Source organism: Anastrepha ludens, chromosome X (assembly GCF_028408465.1).
Source record: "Anastrepha ludens isolate Willacy chromosome X, idAnaLude1.1, whole genome shotgun sequence".
NCBI lineage: Eukaryota > Metazoa > Arthropoda > Insecta > Diptera > Tephritidae > Anastrepha > Anastrepha ludens.
Window position 1 is genome coordinate 94,816,823 of NC_071503.1, and position 10,511 is coordinate 94,827,333.

A 10,511-nucleotide genomic window follows, 5' to 3' on the forward strand; every position below is an offset into this window, starting at 1 on the left:
TACAGGATCTAGTGCTCTGCGCTTGGTTTTGCAGTTTAGCGTATCTCTCTATGTTTTGCTCCCGTACAGGAGTGTTGCGGTTGTGGTCGCTATGATCAGCCTTCTTTTAGTTTGTGTTGGTCCGCCAATGTTCGCCATTAGTCTGCTTAGAAACCCCCCCTGATCTTCATTGTTGCCGAGCCGCGTGCCGTGTCTGTGCTCAGAACGTAAACCTGCAACCAAGCTGAATGTCCAGGTATTTAACCGCTTTTTGAGTCACTAGGGACATGTCGCCTAGTTGCATGCTGAACTCGAGTTGCATGTGACTTCGTGTCATCAGGATGACTTCGGTCTTATGTTTGGCGAGTTCCAGGTCATGCTCCTCAAGCCAAAATTGGGTTCTTAACATAAATTGCTTCAGTTTCCTCCTGGCGTCCTCGGTATCTCGCGCTGATATATATGACTGCCGCTATATCTTCCGCGTATCCCACGAGATATGTGTCTTCTGGCATTTCTATGCTCAGGAGCTCGTCGTAACTCAGATTCCAGCGATCGGGATCGATAATAGATCCTTGGGCTGCGCCAGACGTTACCGCTTTAGTTTTCTGGTTGCTCCCTTCGAGATCCGTTCGTACTGCTCGCTGATGATGACTAAAGGGCATCTCTTTAAACCTGGCAGGTGATCAGTGTGGTCGTGTGTCGCGTCTACGCAATGGATGCGCTTGGTGCCGTAATCTCCGTCAGTATCTATTCCTCTGGGTTGATGATCAGTTTCTGGATTGTTGTTTCCATTTCCACCTTGGCTGTTAAGGAGTCGAGATCTCGTATCTGTGGCGCTCGCCTTTCGAGCTGTGTCGCGATTGATGCCGTGTCTAGCACAGTGCTTCTCAGTTGATGTACTAACTCTGACGTAACTTTTTCTTCCCTTCCGAACTAGGAAATTATGGCTCTGACTCATCGGTCATTTCTTAATAACTTGCCGGCCTTCATCTTTTTTCTCTGAGAGTCCGTTTTTGTTCTCGCTGAGTAATTTTGCCAATTTTTGGGTTTCTTCAAGTTTGTCGCTGTAGCTGTGGGAATATCTGCTGTGGGCTGGGTGTCAGTGTTCTTGCAAAGGTTTAAGATTGCCCTTTCGTCTTTTGTTGCTTTCACGTCTGCAGTTCAGCCATTTCGGATACTCCAAATTTGACTTCTCATTTTTTGATCAGATCGAAGAAATTCTGGTCGTGAATGATAACAAACGGGCTAACGACGAGGAGTTCTCAAAATAGATTGAGTCGGCCAAATGACATCGATCTGGGTAGTCAAGTTTGCGCAGTCTTACGAAAACGACCTGGAACTTTGGATTGCCATCGTAGAGTCACGAAAGATAACCTCAAATAAATCGAACTACTTGCATACAGTTGCAAACTTATCAAGCTAAGTTTCATTGCAAGTAAGGGAATTGCTTCTAGATTGCATCATTTCTGCAAATTGAAGTTACAACTCATACCAATTTACTCCATTCAATTGGCAGCCGGTTCTACGTTACCGGAATGACTCGGGTTTTTCCCGACCAAGGGCTGCCGCTCCAGTAAACTAGCCCTGTCTAGTGACCAGTATATCACCCCACCCCTTACGTCACAGGCGCAACTCCTCGCAGCAACTTTGCTCCAAATACTTCTCCTCAGGGCTGGAGTTGAATCCAACCCTGGGCCAGAAGTATTCTATTGCTGCGTCTGCTATAAACGGCTCCACCCGAACTCCACCTCGGTTGGGTGCAACAAGTGCAACGGGTGGAGCCATCTCAAGACCTGTTCAGGCCTTAAGACACATAGGGAGTGGACCACACGGTATGTGGCCTCGTGTTGCTCCCGCCAGCAGGCGTCTAATGCCTCCACGGCTACTCCCCCCCCTGATAGGCCGGCACTACCAACCGCCACCACAACTAGTACCTCTACGGTAAGGAGCCTATCGGAGCAACACTACTCCCCTGACTTAACCCATCCCCTTCCCTCCTGCTCCAACCCCAGTGCGGGGGCAAACCAGCAGCTCTTGGTCCCCCGCACAGTCTGTTCCGTGTGCCAGGCCGTAATACCTCGGAATCTGGCATCAGTCAAGTGCAATTCTTGACATCACCCAGAAGCTTTAAGCTTCTTCAACTTAACTGTAACGGACTCACGAGCAAGGTCAACGAGATAGTTGACTTCATGAGCCGGCACAGTATCAAGATAGCTGCGGTCCAGGAAACCAAGCTGCACGCTAGGTCCTCTCTGATCACCAGGGATGGCTATAACGTGCACAGACATGATCGCGAGCGAGACATTGGTGGTAGCCTAGCGTTTATAGTCCATCACACAGTGCAGTATCGTCTCATTGATGAAGGGATCGACCGCAGGGACAGCACCTTAGAATGTCCAGGCATAGCTGCCCGGACAGGCGATTCCGAGCTCGAAATTTTTAACATATATATACCCATGTCACCTGCTGCCCGGCAGGATATCACCCTGATATAGGTGCGCTCATCAGAGGTGAAAACCGATTGGTTGTAGGTGACTTTAATGCGCATCACGATCTTTGGCATTCAGCAATTGGTAGAGCAAATAGACGATTCGACATTCAGCACTGTGAGCGACAAAGCCCCCACCAGGGTAGTGGGCAATTGTAGCAACTCGCCTGACCTAACAATAGCTAGCGCGGGTCTGATAAATAGCATAACGTGGCGACCTATGCTATCGCTTGCATCCGACCACTTGCCCATTATCGTCTCGATTAAGAGACCTGCCGACTTTGTTTCTGCGAACCAGTCGAAAACTTCCGCCAGGGCTGAAGAGGTGGTCCGCAAACTACCTGAGCGGTCGGCACTCGTCAGTGATTTTTCGAGATCAAACATGAAAGCAGAGGAAGATAAACCAAGGTGTACCGCAGGGTGGTGTACTTTCTCCCTTGCTGTTCAACTTCTACATCTCGAAGCTCCCCCATCCACCAGCGGGAGTTTCCCTGGTCTCATACGCTGACGACTGTACGATAATGGCGTCGGGCAATGACATCGATGGCCTCTGTTCCAAAGTGAACAACTACCTCACCGACCTTTCTCGCTTTTTCACTGCGAGGAATCTCCAACTTTCCCCCACTAAATCCACGGCGACCCTCTTCACCACCTGGACAAAGGAGGTCAAACTGTCCCGTAAGGTAAAAGTCGATGACACACCAATACCGAAAGTAAACAACCCTAAAATTTTGGGTGTAACCTTTGACAGTTTGCTCTCATTCTCAGCGCACACAACCGCAATCGGCACTAAAGTCTAAAACCGCAACAAGGTCCTCAAATCGCTGGTCGGCAGCACTTGGGGCAAAGACAAAGGACTGTTGCTATCGACATTTGAGGCAATTGGTCGGCCGGTTCTAAACTATGCAGACATGCCAAAATACTGCCATTCGGACATCGAGCGGCTGCCTCCTGATGTCCCCGGTTCAACACTTTACCGCAGGTTTCACCCGAGCAGATACCTGCTTGAGCCTAAGCCGCCTCCCAGGCACGTCAGGAGACATCTCTTAGACTACGCTGACGAATTCCAGGACAAAACTGACCGAAATCTACTGGACCTGACAGTATTTAGACAGTCAATAAACGACATTCACCGGGAGACCGTCACCACCTTCTTAAGTTTGAATGCCGTAATCGGAGTCCAACCACCATCTACAGCAGATGAAGAGCTCTAGCTTTCTCGTGAGACACATGTAACACTGGCACAATTACGTTCTGGATATTGTAGCAGGTTAAACTCCTACCTACCCAGAATCGACCCCGACATACCAAACATATTTCCGGCATTTGAAGGCACCCCGCACAACACTAACCACCTTTTCCCATGCCCCCTAAAACCGACTCATCTAACACCCCTCTCCCTCTGGACCCATCCCGTCGAAACAGTATGTTGCCTGGGCCTACCTCTAGATGAGCTAGACGACGATGACAGGTGATATAATCGACACTGGCGTGGCTACGACTACTGTTAACAAACAAACAAACAAACCAATTTACTCCGAATCTGTGACTATTCAATTTGAGAACTAGTTTTCAAATGAGCTGCTAGGTTATATGAAGCCTTCTCCGGCACTACACAAAATAACCATAGCGTATTGTTCTGCAACAATAATCGGTGCAAACCTTTTAAATGAATATAGTTTGCTTGTAGACATCAAGCGTAAATGGGTTATCGGTACATTGACTAGACCGTATTCAAATGGTGAAGTATATATTTCGATTTCACCTTAGGTAACTACAATCTAACAAATTTTCTTTTCTTTTATCTCAGATTAAGGAATTACTTGACGATAAACCGAGTTAAAGAACGGGCTAATGTAACGCACTCCATCGTAACTACGGTACCACCGGTCATACCGAAATCAAAAGCTAAAAATTGCTAAAAAGTAATTCAACGAACTGCTCCGACTTGGTATCTGCAGGCTTTCAAGGTCCAACTCCACCTTGCTGTTGCATATAGGACCAATGGGGTGACTATAAGCGGTTGAATTTACGCACAAAACCCGTTAAATATCCGATTTTTTACCTGGAAGATTTTGCAAATATCCTGCGCGGAAAGCGCATTTTCAGCCGCATCGACTTACGCAAAGCTTTCCCCAGCGGGTCGGGGAAAAGAATAAACCCGAGGTAAGGCATGCCTGTTGTAAGAGGTCTCAAATATTGCGAGAAATTCCAGCGGCAGTGATGTATAGCTCATCAGGAAAGCGACCAGTAAGATCTTGACTACGGTGTACTGAAAAAGCAACCTTCACAAGAAGGAGCCTACTGTCAGGATCCCGCCAACAAAGAACGCACCCTTCTGATGCAGCTGGAAGCGGACCAGTCCGCACTGCGTTCAAACATGTCAAAGCTGATAGCCCCGCAAACGGCAGCGGGCATATTAACATCAGCATTCAGAGGAAATGATGCCTCCAGTACCAATACTAGAGGGCTACAACCAGCGCAGTATACGCCAACCAGCCATCTTGCAATTGCAGAACGGCTCGCCACTCCCACCCCAGCAAACGGCAATACGGAAACGATCACCACAATTGCGTCCATCGACGCTGAGCTGATTAAAAACATGAGGATGATAAAGTGTATGCAGAAGTTGTTCAGACATCAAACGAACACCAGCTACGAAGTCAAAGCTGGGGAATCCAAAATGGCTGAACTGCTGGATGTAACGCTGAACTACAGACGTTTGTGAAAGGCAACAGAAGACGTAAGAGCGCTCTCGAATCCCCGTAAGGACACTGTTACCCAGCCAACAGCAGCCACACCTCTGCAATGACAAACCCGAAGCTAACGGTAACCTTTTCGGCTACTCTTGAGAGCTGTAAGGAAGCCAGGGAAATGAAGCCAAAGTGAGCCGCTGAGACATAGGATAAGGGCTGGTAGACAGATTCTAAGAGGGGCAACCATAAGAAGCCGAAGGATAAGCGGTCAAGGCGGAGGTAGAAACAGCAGTCCGGAAACTGCTCACCAACCAAGAGGAACAGATACAGACGAGGATCATGGCGCCGAACCAACAAGCTCCAATCGAAGAGTCCCATATTTCAAAAATGGTATGGTTTTATGTCATTCGCACATTTCGCGGCACCGACGAAGTGCTACGAGGGCTCCACTTTGCTTTTGCGTCCATAGACGATAGTTTTATCTCATCTGAATCTTACCACTGTTCAATCAATGTTCAATAAGTTTTGCGGTTCAATAAGAGATGGCATTGCTACTAGCCTAATTTTTTTTTTTTTTGTTATGTGGGTCCGCTTTTTATATGAACGTATATGAAGTTTCATTTCAATCTGTCAGTTCACTCTTTTATTACAAGCCATTTAGTTCCGTCGTGTCACAGTATTTTCTACAATGGAAAAAATCAAGTATCGTGCATTGGTTGAATTTTTTATTTTTGGAAGGTTTAAACGCAAAGGTAATTTATGAACAAATGTTGAAAGGGTATGAGGGTTTTTCGCCATCAATTAGTACAGTAGAAAAATGGGTTGCTGAATTTAAACTTGATCGTACAAGCCTTGGAAACGATCCACGGTAAGACATCCAAAAACAGCTACAACACCAGAAAACGTAGAAAAAATACAGGAAATCGTATTGGAAAATCGGCAAGTGACTAAAAAAGATTTAGTGGTGCTCTAGGCACCTCATTAGGCAGTGCAAGCAATATTTTGACTGAAGTATTGGGTTTCAGAAAGCTGTGTGCGCAATGGGTGCCGCACTCGTTAACAATGGAACAAAAAAGGATAAAGTGAATTTTGTGCGTCAATTAATCACAATGGATGAGACTTGAGTCTATCACCATGATCCTAAATCAAAACAAGAGTCCAGAAACCGGCCAAGAACGTGTTAGCATCAGTTTTTTTTTTTGATGCGTAGGGGGTTTTGTTTGTAGATTACTTGCAAACTGGTAAAACAATAAATTCTGAATGTTATTGTAACTTTTTAGACCAACTGAAGGAAAGAAAGAAAAAAGTAGTTTTCATCTGGACAATGCACCGTGTCACAAGAACATTTTAAAAATGACTAAAATCCATGAATTAAAGTTCGAATTGTCGGTGGAACAAGTGTATTGATGATCAGGGAGACTATACTGAAGAATAAAATAAAATGCATTTCAAACCAAAAAATTGTGTTTTTCTTATCGAACCGCAAAACTAATTGGACAACCTAGTCCAAACAGCACGCCGAATACATTCGATTGTGTGATTAAAGCTGGTAAATGTATATTTGCTGCTAGAAAAATAACGTTGTATCATGGAGTTAAGCTGCTACCTGCAAGGGTGGAAAAAATATTGTGTTTCAAAGAACGATTATCACGAAAAAACGTTCGTGAAAGGTTTAAAGGTCGCTTTACTTACTAAATTTAGCAAAAAAATTATTCCACGTCGTTCATTGCAATTAAGTGATATCATTATTTCAGTGAATTCATTACTACCATTCGCCACTTCATGAAAGAACAACATAGTTCCGGGTTTGTTCTCAAGAATCAAGTATTTTTTGCGTAATTGCACACGATCACTAATCGAACGTTACGACACCAAATGTGATCGCTTTGAACACATCAACATCGGTTTTGTGGAGCCATCAAAAGCCGAATCATTTATATATTTACTTACATGCATTGGTAGTACAAACCGCTGGGCTGAGACGTTTCCCATTGCGAACATTTCTGCTAAAATGGTTGCGATCACTTTGTTATCAGGGTGGATCTCTCGCGTTGGCGTACCTAAGTATATTACAACCGACCAAGGCCGTCTATTCGAATCTTTTTTATTACATGAAATAAATAAGTTGCAAAAGCTAATAATTCAACGCTGGCATGGTTATCTGAAAGCAGCATTAAAAGCGAAGTGGAAAGACTGTGATTGGATATGCGGTTCACTAGACAGGGCTAGTATACTGGGGCGGCAGCCCTTGGTCGGGAAAAACCCGAGTCATTCCCGTACGTAGAACCGGCTGCCATGGGAATGGAAACGAAGAGCTCCAGCTACCCCTTGAGACTCGTGTAACACTTGCACAACTACGTTCTGGATACTGTAGCAGGTTAAACTCCTACATATCCAGAATCGACCCCGAAATACCAAACACATGTCTGGCATGTGAAGGTACCCCGCACGACACTAACCACCTCTTCACATGCCCCCTCAAACCGACTCATCTAACCCCCCTCTCCCTCTGCACCCAACTTGTCTAAACAGCATGTTTCCTGGGCCTACCCCTAGAAGAGCTAGACGAAGATGACCGATGATATGCCTACACTGACAGGGCTACCTATGCTGTTAAAACAACAACAACAACAACAACTGTGATTGGATCACTGAATTATCTCTTATTTTACTTGGGTTACGATCAGTTGTCAAAGACGATCTTAATGCATCTCCGGCTGAACTTGTTATTGAAAAAAAAAAACACACACTATCAAGGCTGTTTTTCCGGTTCTGAAAGTATACGATACGGTACGAGCTGGTGGTAGGTACTAGCCGTTCCAAATATTAACTATAATAATATTCTACTTCTACCCGAAAAACTGTTAATAGCGTTGCCGGCATTGTTTATGAAAGGTTTTATCCCAATTTTTTTGTATGCTTACATAAAAACTTCTAAAAAAAAACTACCACAAAAGTGGGAGGAGGTGGCATACCAAAATAGAAGTATTTTAATGACTTTTCTAATGATGTACAATACTTAGTTTTGTAAATGATCAAGTAATTTTTGAGGTATTAAAATTTCATGAATATCTTTTCTATTTTTAATTTTCGCAAAAAAGAAAAATTAAAACCGTTGTAATCAGCATGTTGAGTTCTAACGAACCTCATGTTTGGTTGTTTCCTATCGAACGGCACTTGGTAAAAAATAATTTGGAACCGATTATCGTGGGCAATTCCCACTTGCATAACAGCAAATACTCTTGATTCATGATGACAACTCCTTGGGCTCCACTGCTGCTACAATAACAACAACAGCAAAATTGTGTTTCAATGTTTGCAGCACTTTAAGTGAATGTAGTCTAAATTAATTAAATACCTCTCATCGGTTTTGCTATAAGAGCTCCGTACGATAAAAGTGTTTTTACAATAAGAAGAAATATTGATAAAATAATGGGTGATAAGCAGGAAAACTGGTGCAACTTATTTTTGTCCAAAAATGCGATACACATATATGTTATATTTATGATTTTCCAAAATAGTTAATTATAATCTTTTTTTATTTCTTTTGAATAGTAACATTTGTACATGCATCCTTACGCTTGAGAAATATTAAAAACAAAGTTGTGAATACAATGGAAAGCTTCAATCCTTCATCACCGATGGGAGTATTTTTAGACGCATTAAATATTACTATGGATAGTTAAGTGCAATGAAATTACTTACTAATAATAAATATTTTCTGTAAATAGAATTTATAAAAATTAATTTGCACACTGTATCTACTTATATAATTATAATTTTGCTCATAATTGTAACCTTTGGAATAAAATTAACAGCTCTAAATTAAACTTTACTCAGGAGCACTATTAATACATTTTAGTAAATAGTAATAAGCGGAGATATGATTATTTATTTATTTTTCTTGAGATCTTTGACCCATTCCAAGGTACGAAAATTCACTTTGAGAGGCGCTGGGAGCTCGGAGAGAATATTTATACGTTTCTAGAAAGAAATGTTTGGAGCGGTTACTGACTGACCTTGCCGTATTCGCATAAATTAATTTAAAAAAGAATTGACTCCATATTTTTATACAGGTTAAATGCACAATTTTTTTAGCTAATTCACTTCTCGGTTGTTTTGGCCGTAGGGGTTTAAAAAATTCCCCAATAATTGTTGGGGAGTGCTGCGTAGAACCGGACTATCGGTCAAAGTCTATTCAGTACTTATTTAAAAAGTGTAAACCTAACGTAGGTAGGATAGATGGCAAAAGTACCACGGGTATATTACAAGTAGCCCTAGAGTACTGTTATCATAGCATAATATAGATCATTACCTGCGAAAATTTTCAAAAACTCAAAAAAAGAAAACCCATCTACAGCCGTCTAGTGCTGCTGGTTTATGTAGTGGAGGTGAGAAACGGGATCTAGGCTGGAGAATCGGCCCAGGCTATCCCCGAAAAGCAAACTGTCGCTTTCTTTGTCGGATCGTCACAGCTTCTGCAATGGGGATTGTATGGAAATTGGGTTGGAAATTGAGTGACGAGTGTCCTGATTCTGTCGTACTGAGGCCAACGTGTTTTTGAGAAAGTACACGGTAAGATACTTGTAGAACTCCAGAACTTTATTAAGAAAGAAATTGTGCAGTTTTCCCTTCAAAAGGGTCAACGGGATACCGATGTATGAGATGGAAACAACTGAAATCGGTCTGTCGACCTTTTTTTGGCAAATCGGTAGTTTCATCTCCCTCTATGGTCCTATGCTCTATAACCCAGATAAGAGAAAGGTTTCCTCCGTATTTCAGATGTTTGATCTCCTCCTTACAGGAGTTGACCCGAAGAGAGCTGCAACATGGCGACGACAGGGCGTTTATCGTATCTTGACTATCGGAAAAGATATTTATGCCTCGCTCCCAACAACGATCCCTAAGCACTTTGCATGCCTGCAGGATCACCAAGATCTCTGCTTGAAACTCAATACTAGTTTTCGGCATTTTAAAGAAGGCTGAAATATTAACTGATCTACAGAAAACCACCGCACACACTCTAGACTCCATCTTGAATCCCCTTCGTCCAATTCAGACTGCTTGGAAAGATAGCTCTAGTATAACCCTCAAAACCTAATTTGCTAATGGAGAGATCTCCACGATTCACCCTCCTTCAACCTAATAGGGCTTTCAGCGGCAATTGATTGAACTTGAAGATCAACGGGAAGTAAGTAGAGAATTACGTTGAGGGCGGCAGTGGGACATATTCTACGAACACCAGTGATGCCCACACATGCAGTTCTCTGCACATCCAGAGTACGACACGTGGCTGGAGATTCCATTTTTTTCCGAGCTTAGATTTACAGGATTGGAAAGACCTGCTT

General features: G+C 43.4%; 1 long non-coding RNA gene across 1 annotated transcript; it reads left to right on the top strand.

Annotated features, from left to right (window-relative positions):
• The first annotated feature begins 421 nt into the window (after positions 1–421).
• Positions 422–8,849, top strand: LOC128869178 (uncharacterized). Its single transcript, XR_008455224.1, has 2 exons — positions 422–4,208; positions 4,278–8,849. It is a non-coding gene; the product is annotated as an uncharacterized LOC128869178 (long non-coding RNA).
• The last annotated feature ends 1,662 nt before the right edge of the window (positions 8,850–10,511 follow it).